This window comes from Echinops telfairi, unplaced genomic scaffold, assembly GCF_000313985.2.
Source record: "Echinops telfairi isolate 266 unplaced genomic scaffold, ASM31398v2 ScPeMD7_4;HRSCAF=17, whole genome shotgun sequence".
NCBI classification, from domain to species: Eukaryota; Metazoa; Chordata; class Mammalia; order Afrosoricida; family Tenrecidae; genus Echinops; species Echinops telfairi.
This window is the reverse complement of record NW_022103900.1, coordinates 27,015,926-27,040,667: the sequence shown is the minus strand read 5'-3', so window position 1 is coordinate 27,040,667 and position 24,742 is coordinate 27,015,926.

Sequence of the window (24,742 nt, the reverse complement as noted above, 5' to 3'; positions counted from 1 at the left end):
TTCAATCCATGTGTGCATGGACATTTTGAAGCCCCCTTGTAAATGTCTACTTATAATTTGAGAGAAGTACACACTGGCGTGTTCACAGGCAGAGGGACTCTACCCTGCGAGATAGGACCTCTCGAGCTAGGCTTGTCTGCCTGCTGCCGTCTCTGACACCCGCTGACCCAGGGCTTGGAAAGAATGCAAATGAACAGGAAGAAAGGGCCCCAGGTAGCTGCTGTTTGTTTTTACCAGTGAGCCAGATCTAAGCGATTTGAGAGAATGCCAGGTTGTGCAAACAAAAGCACAGGATGCCGGGGAGGGGCCAGAGGTGGGGGTTCAGGGGTACTTGCAGGGAGTGGGGGCAGCAGAAGGGAGGCTTTTTTGTTCATTTCAGTTTTTTCAATTTTGTGGGTCGAACTTTTAAGATGAAGTTGCTAATTTCTTTATTGGAGTCAAAAAGATTTTAAGTCCTCTATCAGGGCTCACAGGGCACCTATTGGTAGAAGTCAGAAGAAAATTAAATGAACCATGAATGCTAACATGCATCTAGCAAATTTAATAAAATTTAAAAGTTAAATAAACCAATGGAGCTTGAAGATTTTCTCCAGGGCCCCTTTACAAGTTCTAACCTCATTTCCTTTTTTTCCTGGTTTCCCTTTGCCTCCATCTTACACCAGGTCTTGTGGATTCTTGTAGGCTCTGCTTTTCGAACCTCTACGACGATACTTTGAAAGCCTGGGGTTGCTATAAGATCGCTGTGAGTCAGGGTTGACTCGATGACAGGGAGTTGTGTGTAAAGTTCATTTCAAATTGATTACACACATAAGGATAATGGCTTTCTCTCAGCCTGCTGTAAATTAGAAGTGTTGTTTTTCAAGGGTAACTTGCCACTGGTAATAAAGGAGCATGTATTAACTATCCATTGCTAAGTAACAAATTGCTACCATTTAGTGGCTCAAACCAGCAAATATTTATTGCCTCATATTTTCTGAAGGGCATGAATTAGATGGCTCATGACAATAATGAACGCAAATATAATCGATGACCAAGCACATGGTGCAGGACTGCACAACATTTTGTTGGGTTATGTATAAATCACCATGCATTTGTGGTCTCACAGGCAACTAACAGTCATTGATTCAGGGTCTCTAACAAGGCTACAATCACATTGCCAGGCACCGTGGGGATCTTATCTAAAGGCTCAGCTGTAGAAGTGTCCAACCTCACTTGCTTGTTACCTACCTCAAGTCCTTGAGGACTTTTTGACTGAGAATCTCAATTCCTAGATTCGTTGGGGGAATCTAGCTTGTTACTATGTGCTTCCCAACCTGGAAACTGGTTTCATCAAAGCTGGCAGCGACAGATTCAGTGAAAAAGAAGTTCCATCTTGGTGGCCATACCACTAGGGAAGGTTGTGCCACAAGGTGTGTATACCAGAGTGGGGCTATTATAGAATAGCCACTACAAAATATGGCACCATTTCAACACCCGTTGGGGATCTTAGGATGAAGGTAGGGGCGTAGATTTGTACAAGCTAAACTACTTACAGAGCCTTTGTAAGGGGTGGCATGCATAGGACTAGGTTCAGCAGCCCTGGACCAGTTCTGTGCAGGATGTAGCACGACCATGTAGCCAATGAATGGTAGATAGAAAACAACTCCTAGATATTTCTCAAATAAGAGAAAGGAAAGGCCCAAGATCTCTATCAAAACAGGTTATAAATACATACTCACATTTTTCCTTCCCATCTCAAACCCTAGATTCTAGATTCGGATACTCGCAGCTCCTCTCTCTGTTGAGCGCTTCAGGAAAAGATATCTAGAAAGTCTTTTGTTGCATGGGGAGAGTATTTAAAAACCAAAACATCAAACGCATTGCCATCAAGTTGATTCCAACTCAGAGCGACCCTGAAGGACAGGGTAGCACTCCCCCTGTGGGTTTCTGAGAGTGTAGCTCTTCATGGGAGGAGAAAGCCTCCTCTCTCCTCCTCAAAGCAGCAGGTGCTTTCATGCGTAACCAGGCTCCACCAAGGCTTGGAGCCGCTGTTTTTCTGTCTCCCAGTTCCCACTACTCTGTGACAAACTGCCCAGTCCTGTACCATTCCCTTGAAGATCAGACCATTGGGACCCATAGGCTTTTCATCAGCTGGCTTTCTGAAGTCCATCACTAGCCTTTTCTTCGGAGTCTGTCCAAGTTTGGAAGCACCACTGCAACCCCTTCAGCATCATAGTAACGCTCAAGCGATCACTGGTAGATGTTGACCACACACGAGGGACATTGGCTGGAAACTCAGGCCTTGTCTCTCTCATGGAAAGCAAGAATTCTACCACTGAACCACTACTGCCCCCCAGTATTTACTGTGAAAATAAGTGGAAAAAAGACATTTTCTTTTCCCTTAAGGAACTTGAAATCTGTAGGCAAGGCCCAGCTAGAAGCAGACAATTACCCGATGACATCTTGTGATGAAATTATGCAGAAGTACAGTGAGAACATAGAAGTTATAAACCTCATTGAAGCTGAAGCTGAGTGGGTATTCAGTTATGTTCAGGGAAGACTTCCTGGAAGAGGCGGTGCTGAGCTGAATTCATAGCCATTGAGGAAAGGTGGGCAGGTCTTACAGGTGAGGGATTACGTAGGATGTTGGAACTTTAGAAAACTGCAAGTTTTTTGGTATGGATGGAGGTTAGGCACTCACTGGGAAGTGGCAAGTGGTGTGGCATGAGTCAGCTCATCCTCAGAGCCCCCTGCATGCTGTTTTAAGGGATGTGGATATAACCTGGAAAGAATCAGGCATGATCCAGTGAACTTTGTGTTTCAGAAATAGAATAGGATTGGAGGGCTGCTAGGAGTCGAGAAGACCAAATAATAGGGTGCGAGTGAGTGAGGGAGTCTAGAATTCAATGAAGTCAGAGTAGAGAGGAGATGGTATGTTCAGGCGATGTCATAGTGCAGAAATGCCCAGCTCTGGGGAGTATAGGTCAGGAGCTCAGAGAAATCTGGGCCCGGTGACTTCGATTGCAGACATGGTAGTTGACCCTTCCATGGCCAAATCATTTTCTGCATTGAAAGTTTGTTGATACCATTTGCCTTAAGTAATGAAAGGCACACAGAATTCAAAGAAAGCCCCCTTTTAAGGCACTATGGATTCTGATACAATTGTGTGGAACACACGTGCCCTACATGAACTCTTGGTGGTAGGATCCATGGGATGAGGCTTGTTACTTCTCATTCACACAGTTACGTGGCATCACATACACGACTACTGGGATACCAGATTTCCAAGAAACTGGAGAGGCTGAAAAGGTTGGTGGGTGATAGATGTCCCACGGGTCATGAAGGCATTAAAACTGTGAGTAGGAGGCATTCACCAATGGAGTGTTTGCAGATCCAGAAGAGAACAGAACTAAGCCAGGGGTCCTGCAACACCAACAAAGAAAGCTAATAGAGGATGAGGAGGAAGTGGGAACCATCCCCAAGGTTTTCTGAGAACAGTAGATGTGCCAGGAAGTGGGCTATCATTACCCATGCCTGATACTTAGTTGACATCAATGGGCTTGGACCAGGTGATAAACCTAGCCTGTGCTTCACTCCACCATGATTCCAGAGAAATAGACAAAGGGGACATTGGGGAAGACTTTTTAGTAACCGGGGTGGAAGGTATGACTAGTTTTGCCTCTTCTTCTGAACTGTGTTAAAATCTTCAAAGTAGTCCCAGTTGATCCTCATGTTAGCCCTCGGATTTCTCCTCTCCATCCTGTTGTTAGGTGCCATCCAGCCAGTTGTGAGTCATCACTACCCTCTGTACACAAGAACAAAGCGCTGCCTCACAAACTTGCTGGGTTGCAGCCTGTGTTGCAGCCACGGTGTCATTGCATCTCTGTGAGCATCTTCGGCTTCATCAGCCCTCTAGGGAGGAGGGCTACTGGGTCAACAAAGGAGCAAAGACAAGCCCCCGAGCCTCTGCTTCCATTCCTCAAGGGTCTCTGGAATTCTGAAGCCATGGGAGACATCTCTTTGGACTTCAGACAGCAGAATAGGTGTCTTCCTTTCTCAGAAGGGACAGATGCCATCTAGGGCCTTGACATTCCTGGGCTGTTTGTTGGAACGGCTCCCAATTCTGGATCAAGGGACAAAATCTGGGCTTGTGTTTTGAAGAGACCTGATCGCCCTTCTCCATGGAAAAGTGAATCACGTTGAGCTGGTGCAGGTGAGGTGTATCAAGCTTTCAGCCCGCCCTGCCACACCTGACCCTCATTAATTCCCAACCCGTGTCACACAACTCGCCTCAGATTGGATGAAGCCCCTTTCCACTGTTAAGACGGTAACAATACATTTAGCTCATACGCTCACATTTTTGTCACTTTGAGTTCTCTGTGTAAGTCAAAGAGCATCCCCTTTGCAGATCAGTTATCCTATTGGTTGAAAGCCTGTGCGGCGAAGTACCTTTTTGTATCATGTTAAAGACTGAGGCACAGTTCACGGGGACAGCTGACGGTAATCTGGAGCGTCCTCCGGGTCTCTTGCTCACTCGCTGATTAGCAAACTCTCTATAGGAGTTGAGCTGTGAAAGCTGAACACCTGACTACAGGGGACTGTAGGATGAATTATTGCCTTAAAACTCGCCCAGCCACTGTATTCCAGGAGCATCTGAGGAGTCTGGTTGAGCTTTTAAAATAATCTATCTGTGGGAGGCTATTTAGGACCTTTGATGGTACAAGGGATTGGCTCATGGCTACTGATGAAATGAAGGGTGGCAATTCAAATGCCCCAGCCGTATCAGAGAAAGGCCCCATGGTTTGTTTCCATAAAGATGGCAGCTCAGCTCTGCTCTCTAGACCACAGGGGGTCAGGAGTTAAAATCCATTTGGCAGCAGTGGGTTTCTATTTTGTTTGGATGAGCCTTTGTATGTGCTGTTTAAGAACAGGAAAATTGATTCACTGTCATAAAAATCAGAATGACAAATGCTCAGATAGGATGGCATTGGGCAAGGACATGAATGGTGGAAGTGTTGGAAGTGGGGGTTACACGGACGTGTGTGTGTGTGTGTGTGTGTGTGTGTGTGTAAAGATTCAGAAAGGAGCCCTGGTGACATAGTGGTTACTGATTGAGCTGATAACCAGAAGGTCAGCAGTTTGAAACCACCAGCCACTCCAAGGGAGAAAGATTAGGCTTTCCATTCCTCTAAGTCTTTAAGCTTAGAAGCCCCCAGGGCCATTCTGCCCTGTCGTCTGGGTCGCTGTGAGTCAGAATGGACTCAATAACAGTGAGCTGGGGTTTGTGTGGGTGGTTGTTGCTGATGAAAGAATGTATATATGCAAATATATTTATATATGAGGATGGAGAAATAGATCTATGTGCATATATTTATAGGGTTAGTATTAAGGTAGCAGAAGGACATTGGGCCTCCACTCAAGTACTCCCTCAATGCAAGAATACTTTATTCTATTCCATTGGCATTCTATGAGTCTCACCTTCCTGACACAACCGCTGAAGACAAACCAGGTGAATAAGCAAATGTGGTGAAGTAAGCTGATGGTGCCAGGCTATCAAAGGATATAGCATCTGGGGTCTTCAAGACTTGAAGATAAACAAGCGGCCATCTAGCTCAGAAGCAACAAAGCCCACATAGAAGAAGCACAACAGCCTGTGTGATCACGAGCTGCCAAAGGGATCAGTTATCAGGAATCAAAGAACAAAAAATAATACCATTGTGTGCTCACCTCCATGATATGATCGCTGAAGACAAATAGGTGCATAAGCAAATGTGGTGAAGAAAGCTGATGGTGCCCGGCTACCAAAAAGTGTAGCATCTGGGGTCTTAAAGGCTTGAAGGTAATCAAGCGGCCATCTCTCTCAGAAGCAACAAAGCCCTCATGGAAGAAGCACACCAGCCTGTGTGATCACGAGGTGTCGAAGGGATCAGGTATCAGGCGTCATCAGAACAAAAAATCGTATCTTAGTGAATGAGGCGGGGAGTGCAGAGTGGAGACCAAAGCCCATTTGTAGGCCACTGAACATCCCCTTACAGAGGGGTCTTGAGGAAGAGATGAGCCAGTCGGGGTGTAATGTAGCAATGATGAAACATACAACTTTCCTCTAGTTCCTAAATGCCTCTTCCGGCCCCCACCATCATGATCTGAATTCTACCTTGCAAGTCTGGCTAGACCAGAGGGTGTACACTGGTACAGATAGGAACTGGAAGCACAGGGAATCCAGGGAAGATGATCCCTTCAGGACCAGTGGTGTGAGTGGCGATACTGGGAGCGTAGAGGGAAGGTGGGTTGGAAAGGGGAACCGATTACAAGGATCTACATGTGACCTCCTCCCTGGGGGACAGACAAGAGAAAAGTGGGTGAAGGGAGACGTCGGACAGGGCAAGATATGACAAAATAATAATTTATAAATTATCCAGGGCTCATAAAGGAGGGGGGAGCAGGGAGGGAGGAGAAAAAAAGAGGACCTGATGCCGGGGGCTTAAGTGGAGAGCAAATGTTTTGAGAATGATGAGGGCAATGAATGTACAGATGTGCTTTACACAATTGATGTATGTATGGATTGTGATAAGAGTTGTATGAGCCCCTAATAAAATGATTTTTAAAAAAAAGAATGAATGAATGAAAGGGGGATGCAGTGGTCCAGTAAGAGGCAGCAGAGGGGTGGTATAGAGAAATGGATGGAGAGACATGAGGATGCAGGAGCAGGAGGGGGTGAAGGGGATTCCCAGGAGGCCTGTATAAGCAGCAGCATGTACGTAGGTACCATTGCCTTGAGATCAAGAATTCTGCCAAAGACATGTTTAAGTTTCAGATGCCAGTGAGCGATCCTTAGAGATGACAAATAGGTAATTACATATATGAGTCTGAAGTCAGAAAATAGGTCTGGGCAGAAGCTATAAATCTGGGAGTTGCTGGCATGGTCTTTTAAAGCAAGGATTGGATGAGATCACTTAGGGAGAGAGCCTAGAGTCACAGTCAGAAGAAAAAGAGAGTCCAGGACTATGCCTAAAGGAATTGCCACATTTAGAGTTTCGTTGGGGAGGAGTTGGAACAGGAGGCTAAAAAGCAGTGCAAGAGAGGCAGGAGACCAGAAAGGAGACTGTATGCCACCTAATCCACAGGATGGGTGTTTAGAGAAGCCGAGAGCAATCCGCAGTGGTGAATCCTGTAAGGAGTCAAGTAAGTTGAAGACTAAGCTCCTAAAGGGAATTGAGTAGCATGGAAGCCATTGACCACAACTAGAATGGTGGTTGGAGAGAGCAGCTAGGAAGCTACTGAGTGGCAAGGCAGCAATGGGCCTGCCTCCACAACCCTGTGGGTTATTTACTGTTTTAGCCAGATCTTTAAAACAACAATGCTTTATGTAATATTTAATTGTGTAACAACATTTAAATTGAAGTTTAATTCTATAGTGCAGTGTGAAAGGGATTAATTGGGGTCTTGGTTTCTTAACTGTTTTAGTCAAAGAAATTGAATGTAGGAAATGATATGGAAAATGATTTTCAAGTATATATATTTACTTGGTCAGGTTTTTAGAGGTCATTTTCATGGTCCACTCTTGACCCCATGTAGTAATGAACTGCACAATACTTGATTCTGTTGCTTTAAAGGGCAACATATCGAGCGAATTTTCTTGAGACATTTAGAATTTCTCTCGCTGATATTGAGGCTAAGTATCCCCCAAAACCAAATGATCAGCACTTTTTCTTAGTCCAGTCTCAGACGTCCCGACAATGGAAAGAAACCAGGGCAGTCAGTGCTCTTGTCCCTTCAGAGGCCAAGAGTCCTGACTGGTTTGTTGAGTTGCATGGCGGAGATGGAGAGATGGAAAGGAGAATAGATGATGGACAGGTCTTCAGTGGAGGAGGTGTTTGGGGCATGTGATGGCATCCCATTGGTTTAGACAATGATATCCAACAGCACTGAGGAGAGAGGTGACTTTCTTGTGTTGGGACGTTGAGCCTTGGGTGCTAAGTTTTCGCTAGAGCCTAGGGAGAGTGAACACTAACTGTTGAGTCATGGGGGGTTGCTATGACTCAGCATTGGCTCCGTGACAATGAGTTTAATTTGAGGCGGGGGGTGGGGGGGTGGGGGGGGTTGGTTGAATAACGGCACTGAAGGAGCCCTGGTGGCACAGCGCTTAAAATGCTGATGTTCCAACGAAAGGTTGGATGAACGCGCTTTTCAGTCAACCCAAAGTTTGCAGGTTCCAGCCCACCTAGAGGCACCTCAAAAGAAAGTTCTGGTCATTTACTTCCAAGCAGCCAACCATTGGAAACGCAGGAGGGCAGTTGTACTCTGACACACATGAAGTTCGTCTGAGTTCGAATCCACTGAACAGCAGCTCATTTTCACTGGCCATATTCCACCGAGTGGCAAACCCATCGCCAGCCATTTCCTCTCTCCGGCTTTCTCGCTGAGTCTCTCGGGCTCCTGGGTAACAATGAGTACAATGAGCCGGATCCAATTTTCTCTTTCTCCGAGGGTCTTTAGTGAATCGGCAGGTCAGGTCTTTCTAGGGAGAATCTAGGTGGCACTTATGTCAGGGCAGAGGGCTAACAGCCTACTTACTAGGTAGGTGATAGATGCCAGGCTTTTACTGCAGACGGTTCATCTTTTTAGCGATGAAATTGAATTTGACAGCACAGTCCTATTTACAAAAGATTCTGTTGTAAAACATTTGATGCAAGGAACTTTGCTGGGATGACCAAGGAGAGCAAACAGAGGCGGACTTCCACCATCCCCACGGTTTGTAGCAGGCAATCAGTTCTGGGCCTGCGCCAAGATTCCTAGGTGAGTTGGATGCCTAGTTTTTTGTGTGTGTTGAGATGAGCTGAGTCTTCAAGGAGCTTCAGCGACTTGGGGGTGTGCCTGTGAGTCCCAGAAGAGTCGTTTCACCGACCTGAGAGTTTGCTTCGAGTTGGAATGAGGGAGCCTTTGCGGGTTGTTCTTCCCGGGACAGCGGGGGCAGGGTCGGTCGGGGTGGAGTGTGGCTTTCCTTTGAAAGTGGGCTGAATTTCTTGAGGCTCTCCCATCTCGGCAGGAGAGAAACTATGTGAGTGTGTGTGGCATTGTGCATTTGACAGCAAACATGCCTCAGACGAAATGATCTGGTGCTGGGCGAGGCTCAGCCCGGAGCTGTGGGAGCTGGAAGCAGGTGCTTGCGGGCAGAGACAGGAGTAAGCGGCTCCTTTTTGGGACAAAGGCTAGTTGGGGGTGATGAGCACGATTCCTGTTGCTTGGGCAGTCCGGGGCTCCCCGTCCTTGGTAGGGAAATGGAGAGATTCAAGCTCAGGAAAATGCAGAGGGATTCTTTGACCCCGAGCTCTCAAACACCCCAAAGAAGCTTTAGAAAGTGCCGTTTCTACAGGGATTCCACAGGGATTCCGGAGAAATGTGTAGCAGCTGCAGCCCTTTTCTCTTTCCCTGCCTGTTCGTTCACGGGGTCCACCGCGATCGATCGGGGGCATCACCGCATTTCAGGGGCTTGTGCCAGTGCGACCAAGGGGCCGGTTCCTTACAAGAGCCCCTGCTGTTCGGATCGCTGGGGCAGAGCGGCCAGGGACGGGGCTAGTGGGGCCGCTGCGGATGCTGGCCCGAGGACGAAGAGCCGGAGGGTTTCGTGGGAACCGGCTAACCAGAACAATGCCATAAATACCCACAAAGTACGCGGCTGGGCGTCCCGTTCCCAAAACGCCACCGCTGCAAATCGCAGCCGCAGCATTTCCTCAGTAGCGAAGCCAAGTGTGACTGCAGCCGGAGAGGAGAGATAGCGAACGCACCTAAACAAACGCGGCCGGGATGGAGCTGCAAAAACACAAAAGGGCTGCACGCTGGCATGGAAACCGCCTCTGAGCAGAAACAACAGCGCCAGGGATGTGTGGTTTGCCCCGGGTTTGTTTGGGAAGCCTGGGCGAGAAAAATAGCCCTGGAGACCGAATTCTCAGAGTTGCCGTCCATAAATCTCTACAAAGGAGCAGCTTTCTCTGACCTGGCAGTATGGAAGAATTAGCTATGACCTTTTAATTCTGTTCCACCCCCCCGTCCCCCATTTTTTTAAGCCCCTGATCTATATGTTGTTGTCTGCTCAGCATCTCACCGGAATACTATTAAAATGAACAGGGAGGGAGAGAAGCATTTGGGCATGGTCAGGGTACTGTTGAATGTCACACATATAAGTTCATGTCGCTGAACTGTACCTATAAAGAATGTGCCTATGGCAAAAGTTTGGGCACACAGATTTCTCACGCTTAAAGAAAGGGAAACAACATGAATGGAAATCGCTTCCCTCCTCTCCCTTTCCCAGCAACCTCAGCACTTTCCCCCCTGGCCTCTGACTCTCCTCAGCAGGTGGGTCCCTTCTAATCTGGAGAAATCACTGCTTGGGTGTTCTAGAGGAGCGATTAAAGAACAAGGCTTGAGGCAGATATTAAACCTGAACCTCCTCTGCAAGGTGCTACTAATAACTAGATTGCAGGGTGGTTGTGAGAATTAAATGCAATTAATTATATTTTTGCAATGGAATATAAGAATACGTTATCATTAGATTCTGTAATTTTGGGTCTGATAATAACATATGATGAAGTGCTTCCTGGGTCTTGCCCACTAGCCCAAGATCTTTATAAGCAATCTTGCTTTCTGGACACGCAACTTAAGCCAGGGTATACAGGTACACAGCTTGTAAGGTGGATAACTGAGACTTGGAGTTGTTAGAAAGGACAGCCAAGCCTGTGTGGAGTCACTGGAAACCAGTTACTGTCACTACTGAACTTGGAAATCCTGTGTGTCACAGTCAAATGGTGCTGATGGGGTTTGTGGGAGTAGGTTGTCAGGCCTTTCTTCTAAGGGGCCCCTGGGTGAACTTGGACCTCCATCCTTTCCACGAACAGCAGGGGGCATTAACTGTTGGCATCATTCAGGAACCTTTAACCATGATAGCTGTACCCTAATTCAGAGTCTGGCACTTAGTAGGGGCCAAAACAAAAAGCCAAATTCAACTTCATCAAAATGATTCTGATTCTTAGTGACCCACTAGTAGGTACCCAAACCTACTATCAAGTCAGTTCTTTTAGTGACCCTCTAGGACAGTGGTTTTCAACCTTCCTAATGCCGAGACATTTTCATACACTTCTTCATGTTGTGGTGACCCCCAACCATAAAATTATTTTCGTTTCTACTTCATCACTGTAATTTTGCCGCTGATATGAATCCAGCGACCCCTGTGAAAGGGTCATTCAACCCACAAAGGAGTCATGACTCACCGATTGGAAACTGCTGCTATAGAATATAATGAGTGAGCTAGTCCTTTGCCTCAACTGAGTGCTGCACTACTTTGGGCCGAGCCAACCATGGATTGTATTACCTTGCTTTGCAGTGCTGAGGTTCTATCATGACCTGCTTTACAAAACAAATATGTTATTTTCTTTTAATTTTATGCAAAACTGGCTGTACAAGCGCTGTACTTCCCTGTCTCCTTTGTCATAGCAGTGGCTGGAGAGGGCAGGCTGTAATGTGCAGGCTTTTGTTCCGTGTTGCTGAGCATAGTAGAGCCATCTCATTGCAGGAATCTACCGTCCTTACTGGGTCTCATAGCATTGCTTCAGAGAGAATTGGTGGTCCCGGTTTTGAACATTGTCTAATAAGAAAGATGAAAAGTTTCTTTTACATTGAAGTAGGCAAGTGATTTTTTTCTGTGGCAAAATAGATGACTCTTTTATTTTTTAAATTTTACCTTTACTTCCTTTTCTGAGTGGGGAATGTACTGAGCAATGTGGTCTCTTGGCAGGTCTTGGTGCTGGGAGACTATAGCAGTCTGCCTGCTTTGCTTAATGACTTGAGGAAAGTGTGCTTGCTGAACCAGCTGTGGTGGAAGTGGGCATGGCGGGCAGGCCGTGTGTGGGAGCTGCTTTGTCACACTAGCAGGGCTGCCTCCAGGGACCAGCACTTCTCTCAGGTGTGGGCTCTAGAGGCAGGGTGACCTGTAACAGGGTCCCTCTGATCCTTGGAGTCTTATTTGGGCCCAAACAACTGGGAAGATAGAGTTAGCTCAGGCCGGGTACCTGCTGAAATACAGCAGACCTTTGGAATTGATTGGCAGTTCAGCGTTAGATATTTTGTTTGCTGTGTGCAATAGACTTCCAGGGAGGCATGTTGAGTAGACAGGTTCATACAGAAATATGTAATTTTGTCTGTGAGTTCTGTGTACCATTGCAATGGGTATGAGAATCTCGATGTCAAGTGGAGAATATTAAAAGACAACACAGGGACGAGTGTAGATGACTCTCGAAGAGTCTTGCTACAAAACGAAGGACAGAAGCATGCTGGGAGCTCAGTTTAGGGAAGTTGGAGTGAGAGGAGTCTGTGTTGTGGTTTGGCTTGGGTTTTGCTTGCAGATGGGCAAGCTAACAGTAGGGTTGCTGGTGGTTTGAGGGAATTGCTGGTGTCTTGTTGTTGAACAAGTGAGAAGGGGTGGTATCTATTACAGTGATTGTCCTGAGACTAGAGCATGGACAGTTCATTTCCTGGAGCAGGAGAGACCGGGATACAGGGGCACAGGCACAGGGAGGTGAGAAAAAGGCGATGGTGAGCATGTGTAGAAGTTCTGTTCTGATTTGTTAGGATTTTTTGTTGTGAAGGCAGAAAACAGGTCATCCACAGGGGGTGATTCTGGAGTGGAAAAGGTTGAGGGGTAGAAGAGAAATTGTCATTCAGAGGATCGGCACATGAAATTTCTAATGCCTCCTGTTGCTCTTGTTAGATGCCACGGAGTTGATTCTGACTCCTAGTGACTCCACGTCACAGAGCAGAAGTGCCCGGAGGGGTTTCTAGACTGTAAGCTGCATAGGCTTGATGTTGTGTTGATGGTGCAGGACCAGGCAGTATTTCATTCTGTGGTCCCTCGGGTCGCTCGCAGTGAGTGGGAGCCCACTCGTTAACATTTGACAACCACAAAAGTCCTTCGGGGACCCAGTCACCAGGTCTTTCTTCCACAGAGCCACGGAGTGGGTTTAAACTCCTAACCTTTCAGCAGCCAAGCACTTAACCGGACAGCCACCAGGGCTACTTAAAGTCTAAGTTGAATGGCCATGTGTGTTTTTATTATCCATACAGCGACATTTGTCCATGCTGTGTCATTTATCAAATGCTCTCTCCTAGGCGGCTGGTCCCAAGAATCCCATGAGGTGACAGAGGTCGTAGTTGTTACGTGCCATCTAGTTGGTTTCAACTCCTCCATGGAAGGAAACAGCGCCTGGCCCTGCATTGTCTCCATGATTGTTCTGATGTTTGCCGCACCCGCGCTGCCCATTCATCTTGTCGAAGGTCTTCCTCATTTTGGGAGAGTTGGGTGTTAGCAAAATCACTAAACTTGAAGCGAAGGTGTGGGACTCCAATCCAGATGGTCTGAATCAGAGTTCTGACTCTCTTCCTCTGTCCACCACACCCTCCTCTCTGCATGAGTGCTGATTAGTGGTGACTTCTAGGTTTGAAAATCCTTCACAGAATTTTGTGTTTTCTGTGTTTTATTGCTCTGAATAGTCCTTAAAAAAACAAAAAGGGAACAGATTGAGTATTCTTTGTCCCTCCTGAGGATTGCATTTCACCATCTTCACTGGCAGGCCAGTGTGCAACATTCTTAATGGTGAGAAAATCCATGGAGAGTTTAAAAATGAAATCTACTTAACTTAATACGAAAAACATAACCTTGTTAATGGGAGTTTTGGTTGCTTTCCAGATCATAAATACATTTTTAGAAATACTTTTGTTAACATGGGAAGTTATAATTTTCTTAAGTGCAAAGTATTATTATAAATAGGCATGGGGTGTATGGAACGACTCTCCTTGTACTGCAGTCATCTCTCATGCAATGTTAATTGCATCATATGAATAAGTAATATTGGGCCAGAATATCTCTCATTTTCCCTTAGGAATGGTTAGAATCTCTAAGGAGGAATCGATTCTTTATTGTATTAGAAGTGGTTTAATCAATTTCCACCGCTACATCTCCTCCTCAAAATGCCGACTCTGGAAATGAATTCTTCAGTAGGCTCCCCCTTCTGAATGTTTGCTTATTTCTCTCACTGTCCTGGAGAGCAGATGCCGTGGACGTAACTTGTGTTGGCGAAGTTCACATTTGCTGCCAGTCAGCATCTCGGGTCGGGAGCACCGGCTGTGCTGTAAATCACTGGAGTTTCGGAGACTTTCAGCAGCTCGATTCAAATCTTGTATAAAATTTAGTGTCAGAACCAATCTTAGCTGTGCACAAATTTTAGTCAGACATGAAAACTGTAGAAACTGAAGTCGTTTCAGAATGTTTATGAACGCCCAGTCGATACCTCCATCGACAGCAGTTATAACGTCATAGGGACATCGTTGAGCCTTTCTGTGACCAACAGGACATGGAATACCCACCTGTGTTTTCAGTTTCAAGGGTTTAATGCAGCGGTTCTCAACCTGTAGGTTGCGACCCCTTTGGGGGTCGAACAACCCTTTCACAGGGGTCACATTAGACCATCGGAAACACATAAATATTGCACAATATATAATTTAATATTGTTCTGTGATTAATCACTATGCTTTAATTATGCTTAATTATGTTCAATTTGTAACAATGAAAATACATCCTGCATATCAGATATCTATATTACAATTCATAACAGTAGCAAAATTACAGTTATGAAGTAGTAACAAAAATAATTTTATGGTTGGGGGTCGCCACAGCATGAAGAACTGTATTCAAAGGTTGCAGCATTAGGAAGGTTGAAAACCACTGTTTTAATGGGAAGCTGTTAGCCCATTTTTAGTGCATGCTGCTGTCTATACTATGCAAACTGGAAAAACACACCTCCTCTCACCCACCTCAGCACGGGAGACCTCGCAGGGCTTATAGGTCCAACTGGGGTATCAAAATCCATATGACCTCACACAATTTTTTTCATTTAATTTGAGATGGTTTCCATGACTAAAAACATTCCGTTTCAACAGAAAATCCAAAGCAGAAATGTACAATGTAAACTGCACCTTCCTCCCCCTTGGGGTTTTTAAAGGTAGACTAGGTTTTTAAATAATGATATTGAATTTACCTTGAAAGTAATGTACATATGATTTTACCTACCTAGAGACAGGACACCAAGGGGTCCTGGTGGCATAGTGGTTATGCGCTGGCCTGCTAACTGCAAGGTCAGCAGTTCAAAACCACTGGCTGCTCTGCACAAGAAAGAGGAGGCTTTCGACTCTGTACAGACTGATAGTCTTGGAAACCATAGGGACAGTCTGCTTTGTATCAGAGGGTCGTTATGAGTCGGCATCAACCCAATGGCAGTGAGTTTGGTGTGGATTTGATGCTACAAGGTACCAGGCTTTACGTAGAGTCTTGGATGAGCACCTAAAATATTTTCCAAGAGAAATCATAAGAATAAACAAATGTCCCATGCCAGAGACTGGTCTGTGAAGAAAATATCCCAATAAGGACTTTTAAAAATCTAAAAGTTTTCTGTATCAATAGACTCCTCTCAAATAGTCCTTTATCTTACAATGGGTTAGTGAGTGTGGCCGGGGTCAAAAACTGCCTGAGTCTTCATATTATGGGATGCTTATTTGGTACTAGCTTGAACTTCACCACATCGCCGGTTGCTGTTAAAATTCAGTTTTTCAAGTAAGGTGAGTGCTTTCATGAGACTTCTCTTGATCCCTTTATCAAAGCGCCACAAAATTAAGCTTGACCTCTTTTCCTTTAACATCAAAGCGATCGAGTGATCATGTGTGTTGCCTCGTGTGTACTGCGAAGATCGAAGAGACCCCAAATAGCAGATGACTAAAACAAGAAGGAGAGAGACATTTCTATACTAAGTGTCTATAGTCCTCCGCTCTTTGTGAACTCCTTAAATGCTGCAGAAAGGCTCTGTGGGAAGCTGGAATGCCTTGTGTATTCTTCGAGCAAACTTACAAAGTCTCAATTTAAAAGATGGTGGCTGTGCAGTGTTGATGGAAAATGAAACTGAAAGATGATGGCGCTTTTCCCATGAACTTTTTGAAGCACCCTCATATATACCAATCAACAGTATGGCTGAGTTTCTCTGTTCACAGTGAGCTTCCTGTAGCCTACCCTGCTTTCTACACCTACGAGGCACGTATTCATCCCGAAGGATCTAAATTAAGTGCTGTTTCTCTTGTGACACCCTTCCCCAACTCCCACAGACAGTCGTTGAATCTTCCTCTATGGTCCAATGACATTCTGCAAAGGTCCATATTATAGCAAACAGCACATAAACTCTCATTTCCTACCTGCTAGAAGCTTCTCATGCTATTTAAGAGGCTACATCTTATTCCTCCTCGGATGCCTGATGTCATTCTGAGCACACAGTGGAAACCCATTAAATATTTGTTGACTGAAGGAATCAATCATCTCAATTGGAGTGCTCATTTTTGACAGCACCCCATTATAAAATGCTCCTTTTATATAATTTACTGAGGTGATCAGCAAAACCTATATTGGCTCTAATGTTATGTGCTGAGGTAGAAGATGTTTCCTTGTTAGAAATTGTGTTACAAATGGAAGGTCCTCCTGATCATAGACGCCTGCATACTTGCCGGTCACTGTAGAAGACTGATACCATTGTTGTTCAGAGCCATTGAGTCCGTTCCAGCCCATAGCGACCTTTGCACAACAGATGGAAACGCTGGCCGATCCTGAGGCGTCCTCCCAATTGTTCCTGTGCTTGAGCCCAGCGTGGCAGCCACTGTGTCTGTCCACCTGGTCGATGGGCTTCCTCTGTCTCGCTGCCCCTCTACCAAGCATGTTTCCTACTCAGGGGACTGGTCTCTTCTGACGACATGTCTAACGTATGTGAGACGAAGTCTCGGCATCCTTGCCTCCAAGAGCACTGTGGCCATCCTTCTTCCAAGGCCGATCTGTTAGGTCTTTTCGCATCCGTGGTACTTTTAATATTCTTCTCCAGCACCGCAATGTGAAAGCATCGCTTCTTCTTCTTCGGTCTTTTTTTATCTGGTGTTCAACTTCCCCCTGCATGTGAGGCGATGGAGAAGACTACGGCTAGGGTCAGATGCACCGCACCTAAGTCCTCAAAAAAAAACATCCTTGCTTTTCACTACTCAAGAGGTCTTGGACAACAAATTTACCCAGAGCAACAGGTCTTTTGATCTCCTGACAGCTGCTCCTGTGAGCATTGATTGTGGATCCCAACAAGACCAAAAACCTTGACAGCTTCAAACGTTTCTCCACTTATCATGATATGTTTTGGTACTTGTTGATCTAGTTGTAAGGATTTTCTAAGGATATTAGGATGGCAACACTCATAGAAATTCCTGATGTCTGCATTGGATTTCATGGGAATGGAGAAGGCACTACCAGGACACGGGTCTCCTCTAACATCACTGTGCTCGAAGGAGGAATCCCCATCCAGTCATGGGCACTGATCCGAGGAGACCTGCCATGCCACTTGCCACACTTGGGTGCCGGGATTGGCACAACAGCTGCCACCACAGAGGAGATAGCCCAGAGGGAACAGTCTGTCTCTAGATATCATCAGAGACCTCTGAGAATAGACAACAGGCCTTTCTAGACACACACCCCCCCCCAAGAAAAAACCAGGCCCTGTTCATGTGCATAAAAGCATCGATCTACTCTAATGCCTTCACGGACATTCTCCAGAGGGTGCAAATGCTAGTGCTGGAGGCTGCTAACCTAAAGCTTGGAGGTTCAAGATCATCCAGAGGCACCATGAGGAAAAGACGAGTTGAGCTACTGCCCCCAATTCACAACTGAGCACACACATGAGTCAGAGTCAATCCAATGACGACCGGTTTGTATTATGACCTGTGGCTGGGACCCGTCCTTTCATTTTCTATCGCTTCCCTTTCAGTCCCCGTTGCCCTGGAGGAAGGTGTGTGAAACCTCTAGAAGGTGGAGTGCCAATGAATGAGGCCGGGCTGCCTCCTTTGTTCATCCAGAAGACACCTCGCTGGCTGATCTCCCAGGGACTCTCTCCTGCTTAGCAGGCAGCGTGCAGAGTAGAAGCTTTGGACAGGCGCGTTTCTCTCCCTTGGCCACCGAGGGGGCCCACCCACCAAGGGCAGAGTGGGCTTGTCTGCGTTTAATAGTGTTGGTCATGGTATGCAGAAGACATTGGTAATTTGGAAAACTAGCAGCAGCCCTTGTATAAGGCATGTCTACAGAAGGTGACCTCGGTGACCTTTCTGTTAAGCACACGGTGACTTAACTGGTCACCTCAGCCAGGCATTGCTGAGATTGACCTCCTTGGACGTACATGGCTAGTCAGTTCGGTGAACGCCATTACACATGTTTTGTACAGGTACTGGATTTCTTTTTTCTTTTTATGACTACCAAACAGAAAAATCAAGCTTTGTTTGTGTTATTGCTGGACAAGGCGGCAATAGGAAAGGGTGAGAGAGAGAAGGCCGACTTCTCTTTGGTTCTAAAGAAGAACGAATTCACACACACACATTTGTGATTACATATACTGAAAGAATGAGGGGAAGAAGCAGAGCTACCTGTTAAGGAAGGGAGCCCTGGTCATGTATTAGGTTACACATTGGGCTGCTAAGGTCAGCAGTTCGAAATCAGCGGCTGCTCCACAGGAGAAAGATGAGGCTTTCTACCCCTGCAAAGAGTTACAGCCTTGGAAACCCACAGGGGCAGTTCTCCCTGCCCTGTGGGGTGGCCAGGAGTTAGAATTGCCATGACGGCAGTGAGACGGAAGGTAGAGAGGGGTGGAGGCTCCCTTCCCAGCACTGGGACAGTGCTGGTGGCACTGGCATCTGGAACACTGACACTGTCCCCCAGCCACCGTTCCACAGGGTGCGGCTATAGGAACACATTGGCAAGCGATCAGGAATTTCCCCTTGAGCCTATAATTAGCCATGATAATTGCCTGTGTTTCCCCAAATGAAAATGTCCTTAAAACCTAAGCCATGCATTTTAACCTTTGAATCTTCTATAAAAGGTAAATAGCATGTGGGGGAAGTTACCCCTTCTCAAAGAATGAGGACTACCCTCAGCTTAGTCATAATTACAAGGACAGAAAACTCTTCTGCAGAGTAATGGCTGGGTGCGTAGATTTTACTTCCTGATGCTCTGGGACTTAGCGTGGGGGTCTGTTTCCGCTCTCCCCTTTAGGTAAGATGACTGTCACATTTTTCATCCCTGTGTGCTTTCAAGTTGAATAATGCGCATGGACATGGAAGGTCCTGACTTCTGCTGCCCGCTGACCTCACCCTCTGACCTTCAGCTGTGGGGAAACCATTCTCTCCAAAAGGCGCCTGACGGCCATGACAACCTTCAGTGGTCAGGATGGAAACAGGCCTTTGGACTCACACTTGGCTGAGACTTGAATCCTCTCTCCGGATGTGAACATGGCGAGAGCCTATTCCAGCCGCTGGGAACAAAGGGAACATCAACACAGGACGATCCTGGCGGCGGGGAAGCATGCAGGAGACGGATTCGAATCACTCAACAGCAGGGTTGTTACCCTTTATGACCGCCGTTCAGGCATAAAAATTATACTGAAAGGTAGTTTATCATCTCATACAGTTCACACTTACATCAGAACAATGAAAGGGGGACGCAAAGCTAGGTTATACCGGTGACATTTTTTCTCTGAACGTATTACGTTCATCTTTGAAACACCCCTTTCTGATTCTGCTGAACTTACAGCAATTTTTCAGTGGTAATATTTCTAGCTCTTTGAACACTTTCAGGGACTGACTAATTCATTCATAATATCTTGGGGGAATTCGAAGCATGGCACAAAGCTGAAGTGAATGACAGCATGTCACCCTCTGGCTGTTTGGCACTTTTTATGTCCTATATTTGTTTACTGAAGTAACAAATGCAAAGGAATAAAAATGTAGTATTTCATCAAAAGTATAACAAGGTTTATGAAATGAATCACTAAGTATTACAAACAGTCTATCTAATTTTTTTTATGCCTATGGACAAAATGAACATTACTAAGGGTGCTTAGAATCCATGCTTTACAAAGAGGAAGGGATGTAAATTTGTAATATCCACATTGGGTGGCTGTCCGGCTGCCACCTTAGAGAGAATCCTGATTCCAAAGGACATTTTGCCAACTTCGCCAAACTCAACAAAAAATTGAGTATTGATTCTGTGGAACCAGTGAACTAGCTGGATCCCACCACTAGGGCCATGCTTTCTCATGGAGCAAAACACAGTGATTCAGAAAACTGACATTTCAGAGCCAGTCTGAAGGCTTGTGGAATTTCTAGAGGAGGAGGAAATGGTGGTCAGACGCATGTTGTCAACACTGGTTGGGAGAATCTTCCCCCTTTACTGTGGCAGCTGCTGGCTGCGTGTGACCCTTACAGCCATGAACTGCTTGTTGAGTAGAAACACTGAAAGACATTGCAAAACTGGCAAGATGCGTTTTATCAAGACGAGGGGCCTCTGCCTACTCGTCCTTGCATGCCGTGCAGAAAAGCACCGCTCATTCACCAGTTGTCCGGCTTCCAAGTTATGAAAACAGAGCAGTTGCCCCCATCCGAATCATACATCTAGCATGGGGACATCTCCCGGAAAGGTTAGAGACTGCAGTGGCAGTTGATGAGACCAAATGGAACCATCTCCATGAATCCCGTAGGACACTGTTCTCTCCAGCAGCATTGCGGTGTGCTCTTCAAGAAAGTCTGTCTTGGAAGAAATATAGCCTATCGTGGAAGGACTGTATTGCAATAGGTCTGTCTTGAAGGAAGTGCAGCCAGAATGCTCCTTCGAAGCTAGGATGGCGAGACTTTGGACACGTTATCAGGAAAGCCCAGACCCTGGACAAAGCCATCATGCTGGGTACAGTAGAGGGACAGCAGAAAAGAGGAAGACCGTTGACAAGATGGATTGATTGATTCAGTGGCTGCAACAACGAGCTCAAATGTGAGCACATCGATCGTGAGGGTGCTGCCGGACCTGGCAGTGTTCGGTTCTCTGGTCCATGGGGTCACTGTGAGCTAACTTGACTGCAACAAACAACAACTTCTAGAAGGTCAGCTTCATTTTCACTTCGCAGTTTTCTATTATATTTGGAACATTCTATTGTATTTCAGTTCCCGTAGGAGCACTTGAGCATATTTCTTCCAGATGAGTAGAAATAAGGGGAGACATTGCAATTGGAGGTAGGTAGTAGGATAGGAAAGAGCGTTCTTATTATTTTTAGTCTCATAAATTTGGTCCCCTTGATGTTTCTCTCCCAGGCCAAATAACTTTGAGTAATAGAGCTCCTGGGTCGGGTTGCGGATGGGAGGAGGCGGCTTGGCATCTAAGCCCATTCTCTTTCTAAATTTGCCCTTTTATGAAAGTAGCTCTTCTGGTTTTCACGTTGGTTGAATTGGCCCCAACCTTGCCTGGTCCGTCACTAGTCCCAAGATGGCTTGTGAATCAGAGCATTGTGATGCATAGAAATAGCCCACTCGGTTTTTCTTCCCAGTTGGTCAAAGTCTGGAAGCTGACTGGAACCTGTTTAGCATCATGGCAACATGTAACCCTCCACTGATGGTGCCTATGTGTGAGGTGCATGAATCATTATTAGTGTGAAGTAATTTCACTGATTCGTTATTTTGTTTAGTGAACACTTATTCACCTATACTGCATGGAAGGCACCATGCTCGGTGCCAGTAGTTCAAAGAGAAATAGAACGGGTTGCGGTCTCCGCTGGTTGGCCGGGCAGTCAGTCCCGCTGACAACGGTGACAATGCCCCATGAGCTAGTGGTGTAAGGAAGCTGGGGGAAATCAGTAACTCCATGGGAAAGGATTGGCAGAGACTCTTCATGGGAGCATCAGCCTGAGCTGAGAATGGAAGGATGAACACTCGCTAGGTCAATAGGAAGAAGGAGGCGTTCCCCAAAGCGGAGGCAAGCTAGGTAGTCATAGGTAGACAAGAAATATGGAAAGAGTGAGAAGCTGGGCAGGTGGGCTTTATACAGGCACAGGACGTCTTCCCGGTCATCTTTGCACCAAATGCAGGCTCATCCACAGTCATCCTGGTCCCATGTCAGGTGGGATCTAGACTGAAGATCTGGTCTGGGTGCTACATCCATCAGTGTGGAGTCTTTGGAAGTAGGAAGTGGGGAGTGTTGGAAGATTTTAAGCTGACATTCCATCTGCAGGAGAAAGATGAGGCTGTCTGCCCCTGTATGGATTCACAGGCTCAGAAACCCACAGGGGCAGTTGAATTCTGTTCTGTAGGGTCAGTACCAGTCAGAATGAACTCGATGGCAGTGAGTTTGATTTGGTGTGGAAATCATATGTTCTTATTTTCATTTCAGAAAGCATACTGTGACTTTCTCAGTACTGAAACTTAACTTGGACTTTCTAGGTCAAAAGTTTTTGTTTTTGTTTCCACCCCTCAATGAGGGTTTCAAGGAGTGTGCTGACTTCAGGTACCACAGAAGCTAGACGTTCAAATGATGTTATTAGGGCATGGTTCTCCCTAATGCTTTGAGACTATCTATCTATCTATCTATCTATCTATCTATCTATCTATCTATCTACCTATCTGTCATCTAGTCTTCTCTATGCCTTTCTCTCCGTGTGCCTCTGGATTTGTTTTCTGCTCTGATTGCCTCTCAGCACCTCTTTTTAATGACTTACCCTGATTCTTAGAAGGCTTTCAAAGAAGGCCACCAACTTCTTCTGAGTTATGTCCCACATTCTAGCAATATCGATGGAAGAAAGAGCCTTTAAAAGTCCTGGGCTAGATGTGCTGGGGCGCTCTCTAGCTGGCTTTGGTTGACCAAATGCCCTTTCTGGAACCAAACATGATAGCATAGGAGCTGAGAGTTGCACCTGGCGCTCAGCCAGATGTCGACCCATTTACTAGTATTGGGGGATTGACATCCCTGAACTGTTCATAATGGACTTCCCACCTGAAACGGGCTTCTACTAGCTCCAAGAAAGGACAATGAGAAAAGACCCACCATTCCAGCCCCCTATTTCTCAACAGGAAGGTGGATGGGTTGAAGGGCAGACAGAAGGAAGAGTAAAAGTGGAACATTTTCTCTTCTCTGAATGTCCCTCCTAATGTTTAAATATGACCTTCTTCCTAAAGCAGGTCGTCAAAGTCAAGAGGGACGAGGGGTTGAAGGAATTTCTATGGGAGGATAGTGCAAATAATATGACCAGAGAATCATGCGTGACTTTCAATGTCACGCGACTACAGAACGGACGTGGTATTGCTTCCCAAAGCAGGTGGTGCACATGCATTCTGAAACTATATTGCTTTTATATTACAACAAATCAGTATATTGTGGAACAGAATGCAATAAGCACATGCTTTTGATTAAGAAACCATGAGGCATCGTCTTTATTAGCTTACTCTCCTCATTGTGATCAAGTTGCTCCTGACTCATAGCGAGCCTATGTGACAGAGTAGAACTGCCCTTGAAATTTCCAAGGTTTTAATCATGACAGAAGCAGCCAGTTTTGTCTATCTCCCGTGAGAAATGCCACAAGAGGGGGCCTTTAGCAAAGTGACTTTTTCTCTTTCCAAGTTTAGGAGGCTAGCAGTCAGAAGTCAGGGTGCCAGCTGTCGGGGAAGGCTCTCTCTCTCTGGTGGCTGGGGGAATGTCATTGTCTCCCTTCATTATCTGTGGGCCAGGAAATTCTTTGGATCTCCATCTGTCTTAGCACCAGTCTTCTCCTGGGTTGAGGTGCTTCTCAGGTTAGGGACCCAAGGTCCAAAGAACACACTGCGCTGCTGGCTCTTCTTTCTTTGTGCTCTGCTCGCCTGTTTAATCTCATTTCATTCAAGTGAGATTGACTCAAAATACAACCTAATCCTAAAGCTCGTATCCTGCCTCATTAACATAATTGCCTCTGATCCTGCCTTATTAACATCGTAGAGGGGAGGATTTACAACATGGAGGATAATTACATCAAATCACAAAAGGAAGAGCAATCACATATCGCTAGGAAATATGGTATTGCCAAGTTCACACCTATTGTGGCGGGGAGACAACGTAACCCATGACATGCATCAAAGACTTTTTTGCCAGCAGCCAACTTTGGGCTGAATATCAAGCCTCCTTAAACCAAAAAACAACACCCCCCCAAAACAAACAAACAAACAGAGTAGAACTCTTCCTTTGGGCTTCTGAGGCTGTAAATCTTTATAGGTGCAGAAAGCTTCATCCTTCTCCTACAGAGTGCTGCCCTTGCCATTAGCAGTTCGAGGTAACCTGCTATGCCACCAGGACTCCCCCAAGTCCCCGTGGGTAGGCATTTGTCCTACTCTCTGGTTAGGGATTTGGGGGCAGTGGCTGTTGAGCGGGAGAAATCTCCTCTCCCGTGCGGGAGAGTCCATTTTGATATCTGGCCAGTGCATCTCATGGGCAACCGCTGCCAGCCTGCCAGTGGAAACTTGCAGGCGGTTTTGATGCTGCACAGGTTCCTGTGGCGCTTCCAGACTAAAATAAACTCGGAAGAAAGGCCTGACAATCTACTTCCCTAAATAAGTCATGTAAACTGTATTGACAGTTTAGTCAGGCACACAACAGACTCTAGGATGGCGCAGGATGAGGCAGCATCCCAATGCCCTGTGCATGAGATTGCCCTGATTTGGGGTGGACTCAATGGCACCCGACAAGGCATGATGGTTGAGGTCCTTTAGAATGAGGGGCTTCCAGAGTTGAGCAAACCCACAGAAAACGAAGTCCTCATGTAGTGATGTAGTAGGAGAATGTACGTTGGGCTCAGTGAATGCAATGATGTTTTCT